The following is a 24,967-nucleotide window of genomic DNA, read 5'->3' as shown; positions in this document are numbered from 1 at the left end:
CCGTGACTATGTATGCACAGCTGCTTCCAACAAAACAGCAATCTTGTGTTAGTAACTCTAAAGCTGTGAGTGCCAATTCTGCATCAATCTTATCCTTCTGCAGAAATATTTCCCAAATTGACAAAGTGGCCAATACTGGGATCAAATTCGCTAACTTGGCGTGATTAGCACCATGCTCAGTCAGAAAAAGTATGCTTCTGACTGGAGCATAGGAGGGAGGCCAGTTGCAGGGGGGAGTTTTCTTTCCTTGAAAGAAAATGCCTAACTCATTCACAAATACAACCCTTATCCTCACAACAACATTGGTTATGTCCGCAGCAGTACTGACCCGTGACTATGTATGCACAGCTGCTTCCAACAAAACAGCAATCTTGTGTTAGTAACTCTAAAGCTGTGAGTGCCAATTCTGCATCAATCTCATCCTTCTGCAGAAATATTTCCCAAAATGACAAAGTGGCCAATACGGGGATCGAACCCCTGACCTTGGCGTTATTAGCACCACGCTCTAACCAACTGAGCTAACCGGCCAGCTGAGAGGAATATTTCTGACTGGACCATAAGAGGGAGGCCAGTTGCAGGGGGATTTTTTCTTCCCTTGGAAAAAAAATGCCTAACTCATTCACACATAAAACCCTTATCCTCACAACAACCTAAAGAAAAACTACATGTGATCTGAAGGAAATTCATGAATATGACAATTATCTTCAAACTGACTTGTAGCCTGCATCACATTTAAGTAGAACTGGGACAAAGAAGGTTAAATGCATCTCATTGGTCATTTCCCACAGCAGTACTGACCTGTGACCATTTATGGACTGCTGCTTCCAACAAAACAGCAAACTAGTCATAGTAAATCTAAAGCTGTGGGTGGGAATTCTGCATCAATCTCATGCTTCTGCAGAAATATTTCCCAAATTGACAAAGTGGCCAATACTGGGATCAAATTCGCTAACTTGGCTTGATTAGAACCATGCTCAGTCAGAAAAAGTATGCCTTCTGACTGGAGCATAGGAGGGAGGCCAGTTGCAGGGGGGAGTTTTCTTCCTTTGAAAGAAAATGCCTAACTCATTCACAAATACAACCCTTATCCTCACAACAACATTGGTTATGTCCGCAGCAGTACTGACCCGTGACTATGTATGCACAGCTGCTTCCAACAAAACAGCAATCTTGTGTTAGTAACTCTAAAGCTGTGAGTGCCAATTCTGCATTAATCTCATCCTTCTGCAGAAATATTTCCCAAAATGACAAAGTGGCCAATACGGGGATCGAACCCGTAACCTTGGCGTTATTAGCACCACGCTCTAACCAACTGAGCTAACCGGCCAGCTGAGAGTCTTTTTCCCTTGGAAAAAAATGCCTAACTCATTCACACATAAAACCCTTATCCTCACAACAACCTAAAGAAAAACTACATGTGATCTGAAGGAAATTCATGAATATGACAATTATCTTCAAACTGACTTGTATCCTGCATCACATTTAAGTAGAACTGGGACAAAGAAGGTTAAATGCATCTCATTGGTCATTTCCCACAGCAGTACTGACCTGTGACCATTTATGGACTGCTGATTCCAACAAAACAGCAAACTTGTCATAGTAAATCTAAAGCTGTGGGTGGGAATTCTGCATCAATCTCATGCTTCTGCAGAAATATTTCCCAAATTGACAAAGTGGCCAATACTGGGATCAAATTCGCTAACTTGGCGTGATTAGCACCATGCTCAGTCAGAAAAAGTATGCCTTCTGACTGGAGCATAGGAGGGAGGCCAGTTGCAGGGGGGAGTTTTCTTCCCTTGAAAGAAAATGCCTAACTCATTCACAAATACAACCCTTATCCTCACAACAACATTGGTTATGTCCGCAGCAGTACTGACCCGTGACTATGTATGCACAGCTGCTTCCAACAAAACAGCAATCTTGTGTTAGTAACTCTAAAGCTGTGAGTGCCAATTCTGCATCAATCTCATGCTTCTGCAGAAATATTTCCCAAAATGACAAAGTGGCCAATACGGGGGATCGAACCCGTGACCTTGACGTTATTAGCACCACGCTCTAACCAACTGAGTCATTTCCCACAGCAGTACTGACCTGTGACCATTTATGGACTGCTGCTTCCAACAAAACAGCAAACTAGTCATAGTAAATCTAAAGCTGTGGGTGGGAATTCTGCATCAATCTCATGCGTCTGCAGAAATATTTCCCAAATTGACAAAGTGGCCAATACTGGGATCAAATTCGCTAACTTGGCTTGATTAGAACCATGCTCAGTCAGAAAAAGTATGCCTTCTGACTGGAGCATAGGAGGGAGGCCAGTTGCAGGGGGGAGTTTTCTTCCTTTGAAAGAAAATGCCTAACTCATTCACAAATACAACCCTTATCCTCACAACAACATTGGTTATGTCCGCAGCAGTACTGACCCGTGACTATGTATGCACAGCTGCTTCCAACAAAACAGCAATCTTGTGTTAGTAACTCTAAAGCTGTGAGTGCCAATTCTGCATCAATCTCATCCTTCTGCAGAAATATTTCCCAAAATGACAAAGTGGCCAATACAGGGATCGAACCCGTGACCTTGGCGTTATTAGCACCACGCTCTAACCAACTGAGCTAACCGGCCAGCTGAGAGTCTTTTTCCCTTGGAAAAAAATGCCTAACTCATTCACACATAAAACCCTTATCCTCACAACAACCTAAAGAAAAACTACATGTGATCTGAAGGAAATTCATGAATATGACAATTATCTTCAAACTGACTTGTATCCTGCATCACATTTAAGTAGAACTGGGACAAAGAAGGTTAAATGCATCTCATTGGTCATTTCCCACAGCAGTACTGACCTGTGACCATTTATGGACTGCTGATTCCAACAAAACAGCAAACTTGTCATAGTAAATCTAAAGCTGTGGGTGGGAATTCTGCATCAATCTCATGCTTCTGCAGAAATATTTCCCAAATTGACAAAGTGGCCAATACTGGGATCAAATTCGCTAACTTGGCGTGATTAGCACCATGCTCAGTCAGAAAAAGTATGCCTTCTGACTGGAGCATAGGAGGGAGGCCAGTTGCAGGGGGGAGTTTTCTTCCCTTGAAAGAAAATGCCTAACTCATTCACAAATACAACCCTTATCCTCACAACAACATTGGTTATGTCCGCAGTAGTACTGACCCGTGACTATGTATGCAGAGATGCTTCCAACAAAACAGCAATCTTGTGTTAGTAACTCTAAAGCTGTGAGTGCCAATTCTGCATCAATCTCATCCTTCTGCAGAAATATTTCCCAAATTGACAAAGTGGCCAATACTGGGATCAAATTCGCTAACTTGGCGTGATTAGCACCATGCTCAGTCAGAAAAAGTAAGCCTTCTGACTGGAGCATAGGAGGGAGGCCAGTTGCAGGGGGGAGTTTTCTTCCCTTGAAAGAAAATGCCTAACTCATTCACAAATACAACCCTTATCCTCACAACAACATTGGTTATGTCCGCAGCAGTACTGACCCGTGACTATGTATGCACAGCTGCTTCCAACAAAACAGCAATCTTGTGTTAGTAACTCTAAAGCTGTGAGTGCCAATTCTGCATCAATCTCATGCTTCTGCAGAAATATTTCCCAAAATGACAAAGTGGCCAATACGGGGATCGAACCCGTGACCTTGGCGTTATTAGCACCACGCTCTAACCAACTGAGCTAACCGGCCAGCTGAGAGATATATTTCTAACTGGAGCATAAGAGGGAGGCCAGTTGCAGGGGGATTTTTTCTTCCCTTGGAAAAAAATGCCTAACTCATTCACACAGACAACCCTTATCCTCACAACAACCTAAAGAAAAACTCCATGTGATCTGAAGGAAATTCATGAATATTACAATTATCTTCAAACTGACTTGTGGCCTGCATCACATTTAAGTAGTACTGCGACAAAGAAGGTTAAATGCATCTCATTGGTCATTTCCCACAGCAGTACTGACCTGTGACCATTTATGGAATGCTGCTTCCAACAAAACAGCAAACTTGTCATAGTAAATCTAAAGCTGTGGGTGGGAATTCTGCATCAATCACATGCTTCTGCAGAAATATTTCCCAAATTGACAAAGTGGCCAATACTGGGATCAAATTCGCTAACTTGGCTTGATTAGCACCATGCTCAGTCAGAAAAAGTATGCCTTCTGACTGGAGCATAGGAGGGAGGCCAGTTGCAGGGGGGAGTTTTCTTCCTTTGAAAGAAAATGCCTAACTCATTCACAAATACAACCCTTATCCCCACAACAACATTGGTTATGTCCGCAGCAGTACTGACCCGTGACTATGTATGCACAGCTGCTTCCAACAAAACAGCAATCTTGTGTTAGTAACTCTAAAGCTGTGAGTGCCAATTCTGCATCAATCTCATCCTTCTGCAGAAATATTTCCCAAAATGACAAAGTGGCCAATACGGGGATCGAACCCGTGACCTTGGCGTTATTAGCACCACGCTCTAACCAACTGAGCTAACCGGCCAGCTGAGAGTCTTTTTCCCTTGGAAAAAAATGCCTAACTCATTCACACATAAAACCCTTATCCTCACAACAACCTAAAGAAAAACTACATGTGATCTGAAGGAAATTCATGAATATGACAATTATCTTCAAACTGACTTGTATCCTGCATCACATTTAAGTAGAACTGGGACAAAGAAGGTTCTAATGCTTCTGCAGACATTTTTCCCAAATTGACAAAGTGGCCAATACTGGGATCAAATTCGCTAACTTGGCGTGATTAGCACCATGCTCAGTCAGAAAAAGTATGCTTCTGACTGGAGCATAGGAGGGAGGCCAGTTGCAGGGGGGAGTTTTCTTTCCTTGAAAGAAAATGCCTAACTCATTCACAAATACAACCCTTATCCTCACAACAACATTGGTTATGTCCGCAGCAGTACTGACCCGTGACTATGTATGCACAGCTGCTTCCAACAAAACAGCAATCTTGTGTTAGTAACTCTAAAGCTGTGAGTGCCAATTCTGCATCAATCTCATCCTTATGCAGAAATATTTCCCAAAATGACAAAGTGGCCAATACGGGGATCGAACCCGTGACCTTGGCGTTATTAGCACCACGCTCTAACCAACTGAGCTAACCGGCCAGCTGAGAGGAATATTTCTGACTGGACCATAAGAGGGAGGCCAGCTGCAGGGGGATTTTTTCTTCCCTTGGAAAAAAAATGCCTAACTCATTCACACATAAAACCCTTATCCTCACAACAACCTAAAGAAAAACTACATGTGATCTGAAGGAAATTCATGAATATGACAATTATCTTCAAACTGACTTGTAGCCTGCATCACATTTAAGTAGAACTGGGACAAAGAAGGTTAAATGCATCTCATTGGTCATTTCCCACAGCAGTACTGACCTGTGACCATTTATGGACTGCTGCTTCCAACAAAACAGCAAACTAGTCATAGTAAATCTAAAGCTGTGGGTGGGAATTCTGCATCAATCTCATGCTTCTGCAGAAATATTTCCCAAATTGACAAAGTGGCCAATACTGGGATCAAATTCGCTAACTTGGCTTGATTAGAACCATGCTCAGTCAGAAAAAGTATGCCTTCTGACTGGAGCATAGGAGGGAGGCCAGTTGCAGGGGGGAGTTTTCTTCCTTTGAAAGAAAATGCCTAACTCATTCACAAATACAACCCTTATCCTCACAACAACATTGGTTATGTCCGCAGCAGTACTGACCCGTGACTATGTATGCACAGCTGCTTCCAACAAAACAGCAATCTTGTGTTAGTAACTCTAAAGCTGTGAGTGCCAATTCTGCATCAATCTCATCCTTCTGCAGAAATATTTCCCAAAATGACAAAGTGGCCAATACGGGGATCGAACCCGTGACCTTGGCGTTATTAGCACCACGCTCTAACCAACTGAGCTAACCGGCCAGCTGAGAGTCTTTTTCCCTTGGAAAAAAATGCCTAACTCATTTACACATAAAACCCTTATCCTCACAACAACCTAAAGAAAAACTACATGTGATCTGAAGGAAATTCATGAATATGACAATTATCTTCAAACTGACTTGTATCCTGCATCACATTTAAGTAGAACTGGGACAAAGAAGGTTAAATGCATCTCATTGGTCATTTCCCACAGCAGTACTGACCTGTGACCATTTATGGACTGCTGCTTCCAACAAAACAGACAACTTGTCATAGTAAATCTAAAGCTGTGGGTGGGAATTCTGCATCAATCTCATGCTTCTGCAGAAATATTTCCCAAATTGACAAAGTGGCCAATACTGGGATCAAATTCGCTAACTTGGCGTGATTAGCACCATGCTCAGTCAGAAAAAGTATGCCTTCTGACTGGAGCATAGGAGGGAGGCCAGTTGCAGGGGGGGGTTTTCTTCCCTTGAAAGAAAATGCCTAACTCATTCACAAATACAACCCTTATCCTCACAACAACATTGGTTATGTCCGCAGTAGTACTGACCCGTGACTATGTATGCAGAGCTGCTTCCAACAAAACAGCAATCTTGTGTTAGTAACTCTAAAGCTGTGAGTGCCAATTCTGCATCAATCTCATCCTTCTGCAGAAATATTTCCCAAATTGACAAAGTGGCCAATACTGGGATCAAATTCGCTAACTTGGCGTGATTAGCACCATGCTCAGTCAGAAAAAGTAAGCCTTCTGACTGGAGCATAGGAGGGAGGCCAGTTGCAGGGGGGAGTTATCTTCCCTTGAAAGAAAATGCCTAACTCATTCACAAATACAACCCTTATCCTCACAACAACATTGGTTATGTCCGCAGCAGTACTGACCCGTGACTATGTATGCACAGCTGCTTCCAACAAAACAGCAATCTTGTGTTAGTAACTCTAAAGCTGTGAGTGCCAATTCTGCATCAATCTCATGCTTCTGCAGAAATATTTCCCAAAATGACAAAGTGGCCAATACGGGGATCGAACCCGTGACCTTGGCGTTATTAGCACCACGCTCTAACCAACTGAGCTAACCGGCCAGCTGAGAGTCTTTTTCCCTTGGAAAAAAATGCCTAACTCATTCACACATAAAACCCTTATCCTCACAACAACCTAAAGAAAAACTACATGTGATCTGAAGGAAATTCATGAATATGACAATTATCTTCAAACTGACTTGTATCCTGCATCACATTTAAGTAGAACTGGGACAAAGAAGGTTCTAATGCTTCTGCAGACATTTTTCCCAAATTGACAAAGTGGCCAATACTGGGATCAAATTCGCTAACTTGGCGTGATTAGCACCATGCTCAGTCAGAAAAAGTATGCTTCTGACTGGAGCATAGGAGGGAGGCCAGTTGCAGGGGGGAGTTTTCTTTCCTTGAAAGAAAATGCCTAACTCATTCACAAATACAACCCTTATCCTCACAACAACATTGGTTATGTCCGCAGCAGTACTGACCCGTGACTATGTATGCACAGCTGCTTCCAACAAAACAGCAATCTTGTGTTAGTAACTCTAAAGCTGTGAGTGCCAATTCTGCATCAATCTCATCCTTCTGCAGAAATATTTCCCAAAATGACAAAGTGGCCAATACGGGGATCGAACCCGTGACCTTGGCGTTATTAGCACCACGCTCTAACCAACTGAGCTAACCGGCCAGCTGAGAGGAATATTTCTGACTGGACCATAAGAGGGAGGCCAGCTGCAGGGGGATTTTTTCTTCCCTTGGAAAAAAAATGCCTAACTCATTCACACATAAAACCCTTATCCTCACAACAACCTAAAGAAAAACTACATGTGATCTGAAGGAAATTCATGAATATGACAATTATCTTCAAACTGACTTGTAGCCTGCATCACATTTAAGTAGAACTGGGACAAAGAAGGTTAAATGCATCTCATTGGTCATTTCCCACAGCAGTACTGACCTGTGACCATTTATGGACTGCTGCTTCCAACAAAACAGCAAACTAGTCATAGTAAATCTAAAGCTGTGGGTGGGAATTCTGCATCAATCTCATGCTTCTGCAGAAATATTTCCCAAATTGACAAAGTGGCCAATACTGGGATCAAATTCGCTAACTTGGCTTGATTAGAACCATGCTCAGTCAGAAAAAGTATGCCTTCTGACTGGAGCATAGGAGGGAGGCCAGTTGCAGGGGGGAGTTTTCTTCCTTTGAAAGAAAATGCCTAACTCATTCACAAATACAACCCTTATCCTCACAACAACATTGGTTATGTCCGCAGCAGTACTGACCCGTGACTATGTATGCACAGCTGCTTCCAACAAAACAGCAATCTTGTGTTAGTAACTCTAAAGCTGTGAGTGCCAATTCTGCATCAATCTCATCCTTCTGCAGAAATATTTCCCAAAATGACAAAGTGGCCAATACGGGGATCGAACCCGTGACCTTGGCGTTATTAGCACCACGCTCTAACCAACTGAGCTAACCGGCCAGCTGAGAGTCTTTTTCCCTTGGAAAAAAATGCCTAACTCATTTACACATAAAACCCTTATCCTCACAACAACCTAAAGAAAAACTACATGTGATCTGAAGGAAATTCATGAATATGACAATTATCTTCAAACTGACTTGTATCCTGCATCACATTTAAGTAGAACTGGGACAAAGAAGGTTAAATGCATCTCATTGGTCATTTCCCACAGCAGTACTGACCTGTGACCATTTATGGACTGCTGCTTCCAACAAAACAGACAACTTGTCATAGTAAATCTAAAGCTGTGGGTGGGAATTCTGCATCAATCTCATGCTTCTGCAGAAATATTTCCCAAATTGACAAAGTGGCCAATACTGGGATCAAATTCGCTAACTTGGCGTGATTAGCACCATGCTCAGTCAGAAAAAGTATGCCTTCTGACTGGAGCATAGGAGGGAGGCCAGTTGCAGGGGGGGGTTTTCTTCCCTTGAAAGAAAATGCCTAACTCATTCACAAATACAACCCTTATCCTCACAACAACATTGGTTATGTCCGCAGTAGTACTGACCCGTGACTATGTATGCAGAGCTGCTTCCAACAAAACAGCAATCTTGTGTTAGTAACTCTAAAGCTGTGAGTGCCAATTCTGCATCAATCTCATCCTTCTGCAGAAATATTTCCCAAATTGACAAAGTGGCCAATACTGGGATCAAATTCGCTAACTTGGCGTGATTAGCACCATGCTCAGTCAGAAAAAGTAAGCCTTCTGACTGGAGCATAGGAGGGAGGCCAGTTGCAGGGGGGAGTTATCTTCCCTTGAAAGAAAATGCCTAACTCATTCACAAATACAACCCTTATCCTCACAACAACATTGGTTATGTCCGCAGCAGTACTGACCCGTGACTATGTATGCACAGCTGCTTCCAACAAAACAGCAATCTTGTGTTAGTAACTCTAAAGCTGTGAGTGCCAATTCTGCATCAATCTCATGCTTCTGCAGAAATATTTCCCAAAATGACAAAGTGGCCAATACGGGGATCGAACCCGTGACCTTGGCGTTATTAGCACCACGCTCTAACCAACTGAGCTAACCGGCCAGCTGAGAGGCATATTTCTAACTGGAGCATAAGAGGGAGGCCGGTTGCAGGGGGATTTTTTCTTCCCTTGGAAAAAAAATGCCTAACTCATTCACACAGACAACCCTTATCCTCACAACAACCTAAAGAAAAACTCCATGTGATCTGAAGGAAATACATGAATATTACAATTATCTTCAAACTGACTTGTGGCCTGCATCACATTTAAGTAGTACTGCGACAAAGAAGGTTAAATGCATCTCATTGGTCATTTCCCACAGCAGTACTGACCTGTGACCATTTATGGACTGCTGCTTCCAACAAAACAGACAACTTGTCATAGTAAATCTAAAGCTGTGGGTGGGAATTCTGCATCAATCTAATGCTTCTGCAGACATTTTTCCCATATTGACAAAGTGGCCAATACTGGGATCAAATTCGCTAACTTGGCGTGATTAGCACCATGCTCAGTCAGAAAAAGTATGCTTCTGACTGGAGCATAGGAGGGAGGCCAGTTGCAGGGCGGAGTTTTCTTTCCTTGAAAGAAAATGCCTAACTCATTCACAAATACAACCCTTATCCTCACAACAACATTGGTTATGTCCGCAGCAGTACTGACCCGTGACTATGTATGCACAGCTGCTTCCAACAAAACAGCAATCTTGTGTTAGTAACTCTAAAGCTGTGAGTGCCAATTCTGCATCAATCTCATCCTTCTGCAGAAATATTTCCCAAAATGACAAAGTGGCCAATACGGGGATCGAACCCGTGACCTTGGCGTTATTAGCACCACGCTCTAACCAACTGAGCTAACCGGCCAGCTGAGAGGAATATTTCTGACTGGACCATAAGAGGGAGGCCAGCTGCAGGGGGATTTTTTCTTCCCTTGGAAAAAAAATGCCTAACTCATTCACACATAAAACCCTTATCCTCACAACAACCTAAAGAAAAACTACATGTGATCTGAAGGAAATTCATGAATATGACAATTATCTTCAAACTGACTTGTAGCCTGCATCACATTTAAGTAGAACTGGGACAAAGAAGGTTAAATGCATCTCATTGGTCATTTCCCACAGCAGTACTGACCTGTGACCATTTATGGACTGCTGCTTCCAACAAAACAGCAAACTAGTCATAGTAAATCTAAAGCTGTGGGTGGGAATTCTGCATCAATCTCATGCTTCTGCAGAAATATTTCCCAAATTGACAAAGTGGCCAATACTGGGATCAAATTCGCTAACTTGGCTTGATTAGAACCATGCTCAGTCAGAAAAAGTATGCCTTCTGACTGGAGCATAGGAGGGAGGCCAGTTGCAGGGGGGAGTTTTCTTCCTTTGAAAGAAAATGCCTAACTCATTCACAAATACAACCCTTATCCTCACAACAACATTGGTTATGTCCGCAGCAGTACTGACCCGTGACTATGTATGCACAGCTGCTTCCAACAAAACAGCAATCTTGTGTTAGTAACTCTAAAGCTGTGAGTGCCAATTCTGCATCAATCTCATCCTTCTGCAGAAATATTTCCCAAAATGACAAAGTGGCCAATACGGGGATCGAACCCGTGACCTTGGCGTTATTAGCACCACGCTCTAACCAACTGAGCTAACCGGCCAGCTGAGAGTCTTTTTCCCTTGGAAAAAAATGCCTAACTCATTTACACATAAAACCCTTATCCTCACAACAACCTAAAGAAAAACTACATGTGATCTGAAGGAAATTCATGAATATGACAATTATCTTCAAACTGACTTGTATCCTGCATCACATTTAAGTAGAACTGGGACAAAGAAGGTTAAATGCATCTCATTGGTCATTTCCCACAGCAGTACTGACCTGTGACCATTTATGGACTGCTGCTTCCAACAAAACAGACAACTTGTCATAGTAAATCTAAAGCTGTGGGTGGGAATTCTGCATCAATCTCATGCTTCTGCAGAAATATTTCCCAAATTGACAAAGTGGCCAATACTGGGATCAAATTCGCTAACTTGGCGTGATTAGCACCATGCTCAGTCAGAAAAAGTATGCCTTCTGACTGGAGCATAGGAGGGAGGCCAGTTGCAGGGGGGGGTTTTCTTCCCTTGAAAGAAAATGCCTAACTCATTCACAAATACAACCCTTATCCTCACAACAACATTGGTTATGTCCGCAGTAGTACTGACCCGTGACTATGTATGCAGAGCTGCTTCCAACAAAACAGCAATCTTGTGTTAGTAACTCTAAAGCTGTGAGTGCCAATTCTGCATCAATCTCATCCTTCTGCAGAAATATTTCCCAAATTGACAAAGTGGCCAATACTGGGATCAAATTCGCTAACTTGGCGTGATTAGCACCATGCTCAGTCAGAAAAAGTAAGCCTTCTGACTGGAGCATAGGAGGGAGGCCAGTTGCAGGGGGGAGTTATCTTCCCTTGAAAGAAAATGCCTAACTCATTCACAAATACAACCCTTATCCTCACAACAACATTGGTTATGTCCGCAGCAGTACTGACCCGTGACTATGTATGCACAGCTGCTTCCAACAAAACAGCAATCTTGTGTTAGTAACTCTAAAGCTGTGAGTGCCAATTCTGCATCAATCTCATGCTTCTGCAGAAATATTTCCCAAAATGACAAAGTGGCCAATACGGGGATCGAACCCGTGACCTTGGCGTTATTAGCACCACGCTCTAACCAACTGAGCTAACCGGCCAGCTGAGAGGCATATTTCTAACTGGAGCATAAGAGGGAGGCCGGTTGCAGGGGGATTTTTTCTTCCCTTGGAAAAAAAATGCCTAACTCATTCACACAGACAACCCTTATCCTCACAACAACCTAAAGAAAAACTACATGTGATCTGAAGGAAATTCATGAATATGACAATTATCTTCAAACTGACTTGTAGCCTGCATCACATTTAAGTAGAACTGGGACAAAGAAGGTTAAATGCATCTCATTGGTCATTTCCCACAGCAGTACTGACCTGTGACCATTTATGGACTGCTGCTGCCAACAAAACAGCAAACTAGTCATAGTAAATCTAAAGCTGTGGGTGGGAATTCTGCATCAATCTCATGCTTCTGCAGAAATATTTCCCAAATTGACAAAGTGGCCAATACTGGGATCAAATTCGCTAACTTGGCTTGATTAGAACCATGCTCAGTCAGAAAAAGTATGCCTTCTGACTGGAGCATAGGAGGGAGGCCAATTGCAGGGGGGAGTTTTCTTCCTTTGAAAGAAAATGCCTAACTCATTCACAAATACAACCCTTATCCTCACAACAACATTGGTTATGTCCGCAGCAGTACTGACCCGTGACTATGTATGCACAGCTGCTTCCAACAAAACAGCAATCTTGTGTTAGTAACTCTAAAGCTGTGAGTGCCAATTCTGCATCAATCTCATCCTTCTGCAGAAATATTTCCCAAAATGACAAAGTGGCCAATACGGGGATCGAACCCGTGACCTTGGCGTTATTAGCACCACGCTCTAACCAACTGAGCTAACCGGCCAGCTGAGAGTCTTTTTCCCTTGGAAAAAAATGCCTAACTCATTTACACATAAAACCCTTATCCTCACAACAACCTAAAGAAAAACTACATGTGATCTGAAGGAAATTCATGAATATGACAATTATCTTCAAACTGACTTGTATCCTGCATCACATTTAAGTAGAACTGGGACAAAGAAGGTTAAATGCATCTCATTGGTCATTTCCCACAGCAGTACTGACCTGTGACCATTTATGGACTGCTGCTTCCAACAAAACAGACAACTTGTCATAGTAAATCTAAAGCTGTGGGTGGGAATTCTGCATCAATCTCATGCTTCTGCAGAAATATTTCCCAAATTGACAAAGTGGCCAATACTGGGATCAAATTCGCTAACTTGGCGTGATTAGCACCATGCTCAGTCAGAAAAAGTATGCCTTCTGACTGGAGCATAGGAGGGAGGCCAGTTGCAGGGGGGGGTTTTCTTCCCTTGAAAGAAAATGCCTAACTCATTCACAAATACAACCCTTATCCTCACAACAACATTGGTTATGTCCGCAGTAGTACTGACCCGTGACTATGTATGCAGAGCTGCTTCCAACAAAACAGCAATCTTGTGTTAGTAACTCTAAAGCTGTGAGTGCCAATTCTGCATCAATCTCATCCTTCTGCAGAAATATTTCCCAAATTGACAAAGTGGCCAATACTGGGATCAAATTCGCTAACTTGGCGTGATTAGCACCATGCTCAGTCAGAAAAAGTAAGCCTTCTGACTGGAGCATAGGAGGGAGGCCAGTTGCAGGGGGGAGTTATCTTCCCTTGAAAGAAAATGCCTAACTCATTCACAAATACAACCCTTATCCTCACAACAACATTGGTTATGTCCGCAGCAGTACTGACCCGTGACTATGTATGCACAGCTGCTTCCAACAAAACAGCAATCTTGTGTTAGTAACTCTAAAGCTGTGAGTGCCAATTCTGCATCAATCTCATGCTTCTGCAGAAATATTTCCCAAAATGACAAAGTGGCCAATACGGGGATCGAACCCGTGACCTTGGCGTTATTAGCACCACGCTCTAACCAACTGAGCTAACCAGCCAGCTGAAAGGCATATTTCTAACTGGAGCATAAGAGGGAGGCCGGTTGCAGGGGGATTTTTTCTTCCCTTGGAAAAAAAATGCCTAACTCATTCACACAGACAACCCTTATCCTCACAACAACCTAAAGAAAAACTCCATGTGATCTGAAGGAAATACATGAATATTACAATTATCTTCAAACTGACTTGTGGCCTGCATCACATTTAAGTAGTACTGCGACAAAGAAGGTTAAATGCATCTCATTGGTCATTTCCCACAGCAGTACTGACCTGTGACCATTTATGGACTGCTGCTTCCAACAAAACAGACAACTTGTCATAGTAAATCTAAAGCTGTGGGTGGGAATTCTGCATCAATCTAATGCTTCTGCAGACATTTTTCCCATATTGACAAAGTGGCCAATACTGGGATCAAATTCGCTAACTTGGCGTGATTAGCACCATGCTCAGTCAGAAAAAGTATGCTTCTGACTGGAGCATAGGAGGGAGGCCAGTTGCAGGGGGGAGTTTTCTTTCCTTGAAAGAAAATGCCTAACTCATTCACAAATACAACCCTTATCCTCACAACAACATTGGTTATGTCCGCAGCAGTACTGACCCGTGACTATGTATGCACAGCTGCTTCCAACAAAACAGCAATCTTGTGTTAGTAACTCTAAAGCTGTGAGTGCCAATTCTGCATCAATCTCATCCTTCTGCAGAAATATTTCCCAAAATGACAAAGTGGCCAATACGGGGATCGAACCCGTGACCTTGGCGTTATTAGCACCACGCTCTAACCAACTGAGCTAACCGGCCAGCTGAGAGGCATATTTCTGACTGGACCATAAGAGGGAGGCCAGTTGCAGGGGGATTTTTTCTTCCCTTGGAAAAAAAATGCCTAACTCATTCACACATAAAACCCTTATCCTCACAACAACCTAAAGAAAAACTACATGTGATCTGAAGGAAATTCATGAATATGACAATTATCTTCAAACTGACTTGTAGCCTGCATCACATTTAAGTAGAACTGGGACAAAGAAGGTTAAATGCATCTCATTGGTCATTTCCCACAGCAGTACTGACCTGTGACCATTTATGGAGTGCTGCTTCCAACAAAACAGCAAACTAGTCATAGTAAATCTAAAGCTGTGGGTGGGAATTCTGCATCAATCACATGCTTCTGCAGAAATATTTCCCAAATTGACAAAGTGGCCAATACTGGGATCAAATTCGCAAACTTGGCTTGATTAACACCATGCTCAGTCAGAAAAAGGATGCCTTCTGACTGGAGCATAGGAGGGAGGCCAGTTGCAGGGGGGAGTTTTCTTCCTTTGAAAGAAAATGCCTAACTCATTCACAAATACAACCCTTATCCTCACAACAACATTGGTTATGTCCGCAGCAGTACTGACCCGTGACTATGTATGCACAGCTGCTTCCAACAAAACAGCAATCTTGTGTTAGTAACTCTAAAGCTGTGAGTGCCAATTCTGCATCAATCTCATCCTTCTGCAGAAATATTTCCCAAAATGACAAAGTGGCCAATACGGGGATCGAACCCGTGACCTTGGCGTTATTAGCACCACGCTCTAACCAACTGAGCTAACCGGCCAGCTGAGAGTCTTTTTCCCTTGGAAAAAAATGCCTAACTCATTCACACATAAAACCCTTATCCTCACAACAACCTAAAGAAAAACTACATGTGATCTGAAGGAAATTCATGAATATGACAATTATCTTCAAACTGACTTGTATCCTGCATCACATTTAAGTAGAACTGGGACAAAGAAGGTTAAATGCATCTCATTGGTCATTTCCCACAGCAGTACTGACCTGTGACCATTTATGGACTGCTGATTCCAACAAAACAGCAAACTTGTCATAGTAAATCTAAAGCTGTGGGTGGGAATTCTGCATCAATCTCATGCTTCTGCAGAAATATTTCCCAAATTGACAAAGTGGCCAATACTGGGATCAAATTCGCTAACTTGGCGTGATTAGCACCATGCTCAGTCAGAAAAAGTATGCCTTCTGACTGGAGCATAGGAGGGAGGCCAGTTGCAGGGGGGAGTTTTCTTCCCTTGAAAGAAAATGCCTAACTCATTCACAAATACAACCCTTATCCTCACAACAACATTGGTTATGTCCGCAGTAGTACTGACCCGTGACTATGTATGCAGAGCTGCTTCCAACAAAACAGCAATCTTGTGTTAGTAACTCTAAAGCTGTGAGTGCCAATTCTGCATCAATCTCATCCTTCTGCAGAAATATTTCCCAAATTGACAAAGTGGCCAATACTGGGATCAAATTCGCTAACTTGGCGTGATTAGCACCATGCTCAGTCAGAAAAAGTATGCCTTCTGACTGGAGCATAGGAGGGAGGCCAGTTGCAGGGGGATTTTTTCTTCCCTTGGAAAAAAAATGCCTAACTCATTCACACAGACAACCCTTATCCTCACAACAACCTAAAGAAAAACTCCATGTGATCTGAAGGAAATACATGAATATTACAATTATCTTCAAACTGACTTGTGGCCTGCATCACATTTAAGTAGTACTGCGACAAAGAAGGTTAAATGCATCTCATTGGTCATTTCCCACAGCAGTACTGACCTGTGACCATTTATGGACTGCTGCTTCCAACAAAACAGACAACTTGTCATAGTAAATCTAAAGCTGTGGGTGGGAATTCTGCATCAATCTAATGCTTCTGCAGACATTTTTCCCAAATTGACAAAGTGGCCAATACTGGGATCAAATTCGCTAACTTGGCGTGATTAGCACCATGCTCAGTCAGAAAAAGTATGCTTCTGACTGGAGCATAGGAGGGAGGCCAGTTGCAGGGGGGAGTTTTCTTTCCTTGAAAGAAAATGCCTAACTCATTCACAAATACAACCCTTATCCTCACAACAACATTGGTTATGTCCGCAGCAGTACTGACCCGTGACTATGTATGCACAGCTGCTTCCAACAAAACAGCAATCTTGTGTTAGTAACTCTAAAGCTGTGAGTGCCAATTCTGCATCAATCTCATCCTTCTGCAGAAATATTTCCCAAAATGACAAAGTGGCCAATACGGGGATCGAACCCGTGACCTTGGCGTTATTAGCACCACGCTCTAACCAACTGAGCTAACCGGCCAGCTGAGAGGCATATTTCTGACTGGACCATAAGAGGGAGGCCAGTTGCAGGGGGATTTTTTCTTCCCTTGGAAAAAAAATGCCTAACTCATTCACACATAAAACCCTTATCCTCACAACAACCTAAAGAAAAACTACATGTGATCTGAAGGAAATTCATGAATATGACAATTATCTTCAAACTGACTTGTAGCCTGCATCACATTTAAGTAGAACTGGGACAAAGAAGGTTAAATGCATCTCATTGGTCATTTCCCACAGCAGTACTGACCTGTGACCATTTATGGAGTGCTGCTTCCAACAAAACAGCAAACTAGTCATAGTAAATCTAAAGCTGTGGGTGGGAATTCTGCATCAATCACATGCTTCTGCAGAAATATTTCCCAAATTGACAAAGTGGCCAATACTGGGATCAAATTCGCAAACTTGGCTTGATTAGCACCATGCTCAGTCAGAAAAAGGATGCCTTCTGACTGGAGCATAGGAGGGAGGCCAGTTGCAGGGGGGAGTTTTCTTCCTTTGAAAGAAAATGCCTAACTCATTCACAAATACAACCCTTATCCTCACAACAACATTGGTTATGTCCGCAGCAGTACTGACCCGTGACTATGTATGCACAGCTGCTTCCAACAAAACAGCAATCTTGTGTTAGTAACTCTAAAGCTGTGAGTGCCAATTCTGCATCAATCTCATCCTTCTGCAGAAATATTTCCCAAAATGACAAAGTGGCCAATACGGGGATCGAACCCGTGACCTTGGCGTTATTAGCACCACGCTCTAACCAACTGAGCTAACCGGCCAGCTGAGAGTCTTTTTCCCTTGGAAAAAAATGCCTAACTCATTCACACATAAAACCCTTATCCTCACAACAACCTAAAGAAAAACTACATGTGATCTGAAGGAAATTCATGAATATGACAATTATCTTCAAACTGACTTGTATCCTGCATCACATTTAAGTAGAACTGGGACAAAGAAGGTTAAATGCATCTCATTGGTCATTTCCCACAGCAGTACTGACCTGTGACCATTTATGGACTGCTGATTCCAACAAAACAGCAAACTTGTCATAGTAAATCTAAAGCTGTGGGTGGGAATTCTGCATCAATCTCATGCTTCTGCAGAAATATTTCCCAAATTGACAAAGTGGCCAATACTGGGATCAAATTCGCTAACTTGGCGTGATTAGCACCATGCTCAGTCAGAAAAAGTATGCCTTCTGACTGGAGCATAGGAGGGAGGCCAGTTGCAGGGGGGAGTTTTCTTCCCTTGAAAGAAAATGCCTAACTCATTCACAAATACAACCCTTATCCTCACAACAACATTGGTTATGTCCGCAGTAGTACTGACCCGTGACTATGTATGCAGAGCTGCTTCCAACAAAACAGCAATCTTGTGTTAGTAACTCTAAAGCTGTGAGTGCCAATTCTGCATCAATCTCATCCTTCTGCAGAAATATTTCCCAAATTGACAAAGTGGCCAATACTGGGATCAAATTCGCTAACTTGGCGTGATTAGCACCATGCTCAGTCAGAAAAAGTATGCCTTCTGACTGGAGCATAGGAGGGAGGCCAGTTGCAGGGGGGAGTTTTCTTCCTTTGAAAGAAAATGCCTAACTCATTCACAAATACAACCCTTATCCTCACAACAACATTGGTTATGTCCGCAGCAGTACTGACCCGTGACTATGTATGCACAGCTGCTTCCAACAAAACAGCAATCTTGTGTTAGTAACTCTAAAGCTGTGAGTGCCAATTCTGCATCAATCTCATGCTTCTGCAGAAATATTTCCCAAAATGACAAAGTGGCCAATACGGGGATCGAACCCGTGACCTTGGCGTTATTAGCACCACGCTCTAACCAACTGAGCTAACCGGCCAGCTGAGAGTCTTTTTCCCTTGGAAAAAAAATGCCTAACTCATTCACACATAAAACCCTTATCCTCACAACAACCTAAAGAAAAACTACATGTGATCTGAAGGAAATTCATGAATATGACAATTATCTTCAAACTGACTTGTAGCCTGCATCACATTTAAGTAGAACTGGGACAAAGAAGGTTAAATGCATCTCATTGGTCATTTCCCACAGCAGTCCTGACCTGTGACCATTTATGGACTGCTGCTTCCAACAAAACAGCAAACTAGTCATAGTAAATCTAAAGCTGTGGGTGGGAATTCTGCATCAATCTCATGCTTCTTCAGAAATATTTCCCAAATTGACAAAGTGGCCAATACTGGGATCAAATTCGCTAACTTGGCGTGATTAGCACCATGCTCAGTCAGAAAAAGTATGCCTTCTGACTGGAGCATAGGAGGGAGGCCAGTTGCAGGGGGGAGTTTTCTTCCCTTGAAAGAAAATGCCTAACTCATTCACAAATACAACCCTTATCCTCACAACAACATTGGTTATGTCCGCAGTAGTACTGACCCGTGACTATGTATGCACAGCTGCTTCCAACAAAACAGCAATCTTGTGTTAGTAACTCTAAAGCTGTGAGTGCCAATTCTGCATCAATCTCATGCTTCTGCAGAAATATTTCCCAAAATGACAAAGTGGCCAATACGGAGATCGACCCCATGACCTTGGCGTTATTAGCACCACGCTCTAACCAACTGAGCTAACCGGCCAGCTGAGAGATATATTTCTAACTGGAGCATAAGAGGGAGGCCAGTTGCAGGGGGATTTTTTCTTCCCTTGGAAAAAAAATGCCTAACTCATTCACACAGACAACCCTTATCCTCACAACAACCTAAAGAAAAACTCCATGTGATCTGAAGGAAATTCATGAATATTACAATTATCTTCAAACTGACTTGTGGCCTGCATCACATTTAAGTAGTACTGCGACAAAGAAGGTTAAATGCATCTCATTGGTCATTTCCCACAGCAGTACTGACCTGTGACCATTTATGGACTGCTGCTTCCAACAAAACAGCAAACTTGTCATAGTAAATCTAAAGCTGTGGGTGGGAATTCTGCATCAATCTAATGCTTCTGCAGACATTTTTCCCAAATTGACAAAGTGGCCAATACTGGGATCAAATTCGCTAACTTGGCGTGATTAGCACCATGCTCAGTCAGAAAAAGTATGCTTCTGACTGGAGCATAGGAGGGAGGCCAGTTGCAGGGGGGAGTTTTCTTTCCTTGAAAGAAAATGCCTAACTCATTCACAAATACAACCCTTATCCTCACAACAACATTGGTTATGTCCGCAGCAGTACTGACCCGTGACTATGTATGCACAACTGCTTCCAACAAAACAGCAATCTTGTGTTAGTAACTCTAAAGCTGTGAGTGCCAATTCTGCATCAATCTCATCCTTCTGCAGAAATATTTCCCAAAATGACAAAGTGGCCAATACGGGGATCGAACCCGTGACCTTGGCGTTATTAGCACCACGCTCTAACCAACTGAGCTAACCGGCCAGCTGAAAGGCATATTTCTGACTGGACCATAAGAGGGAGGCCAGTTGCAGGGGGATTTTTTCTATCCTTGGAAAAAAAAAATGCCTAACTCATTCACACATAAAACCCTTATCCTCACAACAACCTAAAGAAAAACTACATGTGATCTGAAGGAAATTCATGAATATGACAATTATCTTCAAACTGACTTGTAGCCTGCATCACATTTAAGTAGAACTGGGACAAAGAAGGTTAAATGCATCTCATTGGTCATTTCCCACAGCAGTACTGACCTGTGACCATTTATGGACTGCTGCTTCCAACAAAACAGCAAACTAGTCATAGTAAATCTAAAGCTGTGGGTGGGAATTCTGCATCAATCACATGCTTCTGCAGAAATATTTCCCAAATTGACAAAGTGGCCAATACTGGGATCAAATTCGCTAACTTGGCTTGATTAGCACCATGCTCAGTCAGAAAAAGTATGCCTTCTGACTGGAGCATAGGAGGGAGGCCAGTTGCAGGGGGGAGTTTTCTTCCTTTGAAAGAAAATGCCTAACTCATTCACAAATACAACCCTTATCCTCACAACATTGGTTATGTCCGCAGCAGTACTGACCCGTGACTATGTATGCACAGCTGCTTCCAACAAAACAGCAATCTTGTGTTAGTAACTCTAAAGCTGTGAGTGCCAATTCTGCATCAATCTCATCCTTCTGCAGAAATATTTCCCAAAATGACAAAGTGGCCAATACGGGGATCGAACCCGTGACCTTGGCGTTATTAGCATCACGCTCTAACCAACTGAGCTAACCGGCCAGCTGAGAGTCTGTTTCCCTTGGAAAAAAATGCCTAACTCATTCACACATAAAACCCTTATCCTCACAACAACCTAAAGAAAAACTACATGTGATCTGAAGGAAATTCATGAATATGACAATTATCTTCAAACTGACTTGTATCCTGCATCACATTTAAGTAGAACTGGGACAAAGAAGGTTCTAATGCTTCTGCAGACATTTTTCCCAAATTGACAAAGTGGCCAATACTGGGATCAAATTCGCTAACTTGGCGTGATTAGCACCATGCTCAGTCAGAAAAAGTATGCTTCTGACTGGAGCATAGGAGGGAGGCCAGTTGCAGGGGGCAGTTTTCTTTCCTTGAAAGAAAATGCCTAACTCATTCACAAATACAACCCTTATCCTCACAACAACATTGGTTATGTCCACAGCAGTACTGACCCGTGACTATGTATGCACAGCTGCTTCCAACAAAACAGCAATCTTGTGTTAGTAACTCTAAAGCTGTGAGTGCCAATTCTGCATCAATCTCATCCTTCTGCAGAAATATTTCCCAAAATGACAAAGTGGCCAATACGGGGATCGAACCCGTGACCTTGGCGTTATTAGCACCACGCTCTAACCAACTGAGCTAACCGGCCTGCTGAGAGGAATATTTCTGACTGGACCATAAGAGGGAGGCCAGTTGCAGGGGGATTTTTTCTTCCCTTGGAAAAAAAATGCCTAACTCATTCACACATAAAACCCTTATCCTCACAACAACCTAAAGAAAAACTACATGTGATCTGAAGGAAATTCATGAATATGACAATTATCTTCAAACTGACTTGTAGCCTGCATCACATTTAAGTAGAACTGGGACAAAGAAGGTTAAATGCATCTCATTGGTCATTTCCCACAGCAGTACTGACCTGTGACCATTTATGGACTGCTGCTTCCAACAAAACAGCAAACTAGTCATAGTAAATCTAAAGCTGTGGGTGGGAATTCTGCATCAATCTCATGCTTTTGCAGAAATATTTCCCAAATTGACAAAGTGGCCAAAACTGGGATCAAATTCGCTAACTTGGCTTGATTAGAACCATGCTCAGTCAGAAAAAGTATGCCTTCTGACTGGAGCATAGGAGGGAGGCCAGTTGCAGGGGGGAGTTTTCTTCCTTTGAAAGAAAATGCCTAACTCATTCACAAATACAACCCTTATCCTCACAACAACATTGGTTATGTCCGCAGCAGTACTGACCCGTGACTATGTATGCACAGCTGCTTCCAACAAAACAGCAATCTTGTGTTAGTAACTCTAAAGCTGTGAGTGCCAATTCTGCATCAATCTCATCCTTCTGCAGAAATATTTCCCAAAATGACAAAGTGGCCAATACGGGGATCGAACCCGTGACCTTGGCGTTATTAGCACCACGCTCTAACCAACTGAGCTAACCAGCCAGCTGAGAGTCTTTTTCCCTTGGAAAAAAATGCCTAACTCATTCACACATAAAACCCTTATCCTCACAACAACCTAAAGAAAAACTACATGTGATCTGAAGGAAATTCATGAATATGACAATTATCTTCAAACTGACTTGTATCCTGCATCACATTTAAGTAGAACTGGGACAAAGAAGGTTAAATGCATCTCATTGGTCATTTCCCACAGCAGTACTGACCTGTGACCATTTATGGACTGCTGCTTCCAACAAAACAGCAAACTTGTCATAGTAAATCTAAAGCTGTGGGTGGGAATTCTGCATCAATCTCATGCTTCTGCAGAAATATTTCCCAAATTGACAAAGTGGCCAATACTGGGATCAAATTCGCTAACTTGGCGTGATTAGCACCATGCTCAGTCAGAAAAAGTATGCCTTCTGTCTGGAGCATAGGAGGGAGGCCAGTTGCAGGGGGGAGTTTTCTTCCCTTGAAAGAAAATGCCTAACTCATTCACATATACAACCCTTATCCTCACAACAACATTGGTTATGTCCGCAGTAGTACTGACCCGTGACTATGTATGCAGAGCTGCTTCCAACAAAACAGCAATCTTGTTTTAGTAACTCTAAAGCTGTGAGTGCCAATTCTGCATCAATCTCATCCTTCTGCAGAAATATTTCCCAAATTGACAAAGTGGCCAATACTGGGATCAAATTCGCTAACTTGGCGTGATTAGCACCATGCTCAGTCAGAAAAGTATGCCTTCTGACTGGAGCATAGGAGGGAGGCCAGTTGCAGGGGGGAGTTTTCTTCCTTTGAAAGAAAATGCCTAACTCATTCACAAATACAACCCTTATCCTCACAACAACATTGGTTATGTCCGCAGCAGTACTGACCCGTGACTATGTATGCACAGCTGCTTCCAACAAAACAGCAATCTTGTGTTAGTAACTCTAAAGCTGTGAGTGCCAATTCTGCATCAATCTCATGCTTCTGCAGAAATATTTCCCAAAATGACAAAGTGGCCAATACGGGGATCGAACCCGTGACCTTGGCGTTATTAGCACCACGCTCTAACCAACTGAGCTAACCGGCCAGCTGAGAGTCTTTTTCCCTTGGAAAAAAAATGCCTAACTCATTCACACATAAAACCCTTATCCTCACAACAACCTAAAGAAAAACTACATGTGATCTGAAGGAAATTCATGAATATGACAATTATCTTCAAACTGACTTGTAGCCTGCATCACATTTAAGTAGAACTGGGACAAAGAAGGTTAAATGCATCTCATTGGTCATTTCCCACAGCAGTACTGACCTGTGACCATTTATGGACTGCTGCTTCCAACAAAACAGCAAACTAGTCATAGTAAATCTAAAGCTGTGGGTGGGAATTCTGCATCAATCACATGCTTCTGCAGAAATATTTCCCAAATTGACAAAGTGGCCAATACTGGGATCAAATTCGCTAACTTGGCTTGATTAGCACCATGCTCAGTCAGAAAAAGTATGCCTTCTGACTGGAGCATAGGAGGGAGGCCAGTTGCAGGGGGGAGTTTTCTTCCTTTGAAAGAAAATGCCTAACTCATTCACAAATACAACCCTTATCCTCACAACATTGGTTATGTCCGCAGCAGTACTGACCCGTGACTATGTATGCACAGCTGCTTCCAACAAAACAGCAATCTTGTGTTAGTAACTCTAAAGCTGTGAGTGCCAATTCTGCATCAATCTCATCCTTCTGCAGAAATATTTCCCAAAATGACAAAGTGGCCAATACGGGGATCGAACCCGTGACCTTGGCGTTATTAGCACCACGCTCTAACCAACTGAGCTAACCGGCCAGCTGAGAGTCTGTTTGCCTTGGAAAAAAATGCCTAACTCATTCACACATAAAACCCTTATCCTCACAACAACCTAAAGAAAAACTACATGTGATCTGAAGGAAATTCATGAATATGACAATTATCTTCAAACTGACTTGTATCCTGCATCACATTTAAGTAGAACTGGGACAAAGAAGGTTCTAATGCTTCTGCAGACATTTTTCCCAAATTGACAAAGTGGCCAATACTGGGATCAAATTCGCTAACTTGGCGTGATTAGCACCATGCTCAGTCAGAAAAAGTATGCTTCTGACTGGAGCATAGGAGGGAGGCCAG

The 24,967-nt window shown here is 42.6% G+C and overlaps 27 non-coding genes across 27 annotated transcripts; all 27 read right to left on the bottom strand.

The window, feature by feature from the left end:
- Nucleotides 1–454: 454 nt before the first annotated feature.
- On the bottom strand, nt 455–528 carry TRNAI-AAU (transfer RNA isoleucine (anticodon AAU)). The gene has a single exon. It is a non-coding gene; the product is annotated as a tRNA-Ile (tRNA).
- A 725-nt stretch (nt 529–1,253) lies between these two features.
- Nucleotides 1,254–1,327, bottom strand: TRNAI-AAU (transfer RNA isoleucine (anticodon AAU)). Its single transcript has one exon. It is a non-coding gene; the product is annotated as a tRNA-Ile (tRNA).
- Nucleotides 1,328–2,546: 1,219 nt separating this feature from the next.
- On the bottom strand, nt 2,547–2,620 carry TRNAI-AAU (transfer RNA isoleucine (anticodon AAU)). The gene has a single exon. It is a non-coding gene; the product is annotated as a tRNA-Ile (tRNA).
- Nucleotides 2,621–3,625: 1,005 nt separating this feature from the next.
- Nucleotides 3,626–3,699, bottom strand: TRNAI-AAU (transfer RNA isoleucine (anticodon AAU)). Its single transcript has one exon. It is a non-coding gene; the product is annotated as a tRNA-Ile (tRNA).
- A 724-nt stretch (nt 3,700–4,423) lies between these two features.
- Nucleotides 4,424–4,497, bottom strand: TRNAI-AAU (transfer RNA isoleucine (anticodon AAU)). Its single transcript has one exon. It is a non-coding gene; the product is annotated as a tRNA-Ile (tRNA).
- A 548-nt stretch (nt 4,498–5,045) lies between these two features.
- On the bottom strand, nt 5,046–5,119 carry TRNAI-AAU (transfer RNA isoleucine (anticodon AAU)). Its single transcript has one exon. It is a non-coding gene; the product is annotated as a tRNA-Ile (tRNA).
- A 725-nt stretch (nt 5,120–5,844) lies between these two features.
- On the bottom strand, nt 5,845–5,918 carry TRNAI-AAU (transfer RNA isoleucine (anticodon AAU)). Its single transcript has one exon. It is a non-coding gene; the product is annotated as a tRNA-Ile (tRNA).
- A 1,005-nt stretch (nt 5,919–6,923) lies between these two features.
- Nucleotides 6,924–6,997, bottom strand: TRNAI-AAU (transfer RNA isoleucine (anticodon AAU)). The gene has a single exon. It is a non-coding gene; the product is annotated as a tRNA-Ile (tRNA).
- A 548-nt stretch (nt 6,998–7,545) lies between these two features.
- On the bottom strand, nt 7,546–7,619 carry TRNAI-AAU (transfer RNA isoleucine (anticodon AAU)). Its single transcript has one exon. It is a non-coding gene; the product is annotated as a tRNA-Ile (tRNA).
- Nucleotides 7,620–8,344: 725 nt separating this feature from the next.
- On the bottom strand, nt 8,345–8,418 carry TRNAI-AAU (transfer RNA isoleucine (anticodon AAU)). The gene has a single exon. It is a non-coding gene; the product is annotated as a tRNA-Ile (tRNA).
- A 1,005-nt stretch (nt 8,419–9,423) lies between these two features.
- On the bottom strand, nt 9,424–9,497 carry TRNAI-AAU (transfer RNA isoleucine (anticodon AAU)). Its single transcript has one exon. It is a non-coding gene; the product is annotated as a tRNA-Ile (tRNA).
- A 724-nt stretch (nt 9,498–10,221) lies between these two features.
- TRNAI-AAU (transfer RNA isoleucine (anticodon AAU)) lies at nt 10,222–10,295 on the bottom strand. The gene has a single exon. It is a non-coding gene; the product is annotated as a tRNA-Ile (tRNA).
- A 725-nt stretch (nt 10,296–11,020) lies between these two features.
- On the bottom strand, nt 11,021–11,094 carry TRNAI-AAU (transfer RNA isoleucine (anticodon AAU)). The gene has a single exon. It is a non-coding gene; the product is annotated as a tRNA-Ile (tRNA).
- A 1,005-nt stretch (nt 11,095–12,099) lies between these two features.
- TRNAI-AAU (transfer RNA isoleucine (anticodon AAU)) lies at nt 12,100–12,173 on the bottom strand. Its single transcript has one exon. It is a non-coding gene; the product is annotated as a tRNA-Ile (tRNA).
- A 725-nt stretch (nt 12,174–12,898) lies between these two features.
- On the bottom strand, nt 12,899–12,972 carry TRNAI-AAU (transfer RNA isoleucine (anticodon AAU)). The gene has a single exon. It is a non-coding gene; the product is annotated as a tRNA-Ile (tRNA).
- Nucleotides 12,973–13,977: 1,005 nt separating this feature from the next.
- On the bottom strand, nt 13,978–14,051 carry TRNAI-AAU (transfer RNA isoleucine (anticodon AAU)). The gene has a single exon. It is a non-coding gene; the product is annotated as a tRNA-Ile (tRNA).
- Nucleotides 14,052–14,775: 724 nt separating this feature from the next.
- TRNAI-AAU (transfer RNA isoleucine (anticodon AAU)) lies at nt 14,776–14,849 on the bottom strand. Its single transcript has one exon. It is a non-coding gene; the product is annotated as a tRNA-Ile (tRNA).
- A 725-nt stretch (nt 14,850–15,574) lies between these two features.
- TRNAI-AAU (transfer RNA isoleucine (anticodon AAU)) lies at nt 15,575–15,648 on the bottom strand. The gene has a single exon. It is a non-coding gene; the product is annotated as a tRNA-Ile (tRNA).
- Nucleotides 15,649–17,103: 1,455 nt separating this feature from the next.
- Nucleotides 17,104–17,177, bottom strand: TRNAI-AAU (transfer RNA isoleucine (anticodon AAU)). The gene has a single exon. It is a non-coding gene; the product is annotated as a tRNA-Ile (tRNA).
- Nucleotides 17,178–17,902: 725 nt separating this feature from the next.
- On the bottom strand, nt 17,903–17,976 carry TRNAI-AAU (transfer RNA isoleucine (anticodon AAU)). The gene has a single exon. It is a non-coding gene; the product is annotated as a tRNA-Ile (tRNA).
- A 1,005-nt stretch (nt 17,977–18,981) lies between these two features.
- On the bottom strand, nt 18,982–19,055 carry TRNAI-AAU (transfer RNA isoleucine (anticodon AAU)). Its single transcript has one exon. It is a non-coding gene; the product is annotated as a tRNA-Ile (tRNA).
- A 1,475-nt stretch (nt 19,056–20,530) lies between these two features.
- On the bottom strand, nt 20,531–20,604 carry TRNAI-AAU (transfer RNA isoleucine (anticodon AAU)). The gene has a single exon. It is a non-coding gene; the product is annotated as a tRNA-Ile (tRNA).
- A 724-nt stretch (nt 20,605–21,328) lies between these two features.
- TRNAI-AAU (transfer RNA isoleucine (anticodon AAU)) lies at nt 21,329–21,402 on the bottom strand. Its single transcript has one exon. It is a non-coding gene; the product is annotated as a tRNA-Ile (tRNA).
- A 548-nt stretch (nt 21,403–21,950) lies between these two features.
- On the bottom strand, nt 21,951–22,024 carry TRNAI-AAU (transfer RNA isoleucine (anticodon AAU)). Its single transcript has one exon. It is a non-coding gene; the product is annotated as a tRNA-Ile (tRNA).
- Nucleotides 22,025–22,749: 725 nt separating this feature from the next.
- On the bottom strand, nt 22,750–22,823 carry TRNAI-AAU (transfer RNA isoleucine (anticodon AAU)). Its single transcript has one exon. It is a non-coding gene; the product is annotated as a tRNA-Ile (tRNA).
- Nucleotides 22,824–23,827: 1,004 nt separating this feature from the next.
- Nucleotides 23,828–23,901, bottom strand: TRNAI-AAU (transfer RNA isoleucine (anticodon AAU)). Its single transcript has one exon. It is a non-coding gene; the product is annotated as a tRNA-Ile (tRNA).
- A 674-nt stretch (nt 23,902–24,575) lies between these two features.
- TRNAI-AAU (transfer RNA isoleucine (anticodon AAU)) lies at nt 24,576–24,649 on the bottom strand. Its single transcript has one exon. It is a non-coding gene; the product is annotated as a tRNA-Ile (tRNA).
- Nucleotides 24,650–24,967: the final 318 nt, after the last annotated feature.

The sequence above is a fragment of the Ambystoma mexicanum genome, chromosome 1p (assembly GCF_040938575.1).
Source record: "Ambystoma mexicanum isolate Mex_15411 chromosome 1p, UKY_AmexF1_1, whole genome shotgun sequence".
Classification (NCBI taxonomy): Eukaryota; Metazoa; Chordata; class Amphibia; order Caudata; family Ambystomatidae; genus Ambystoma; species Ambystoma mexicanum.
Note: the sequence above shows the minus strand (reverse complement) of the source record. Positions and strands in the feature narration are given on the sequence as shown.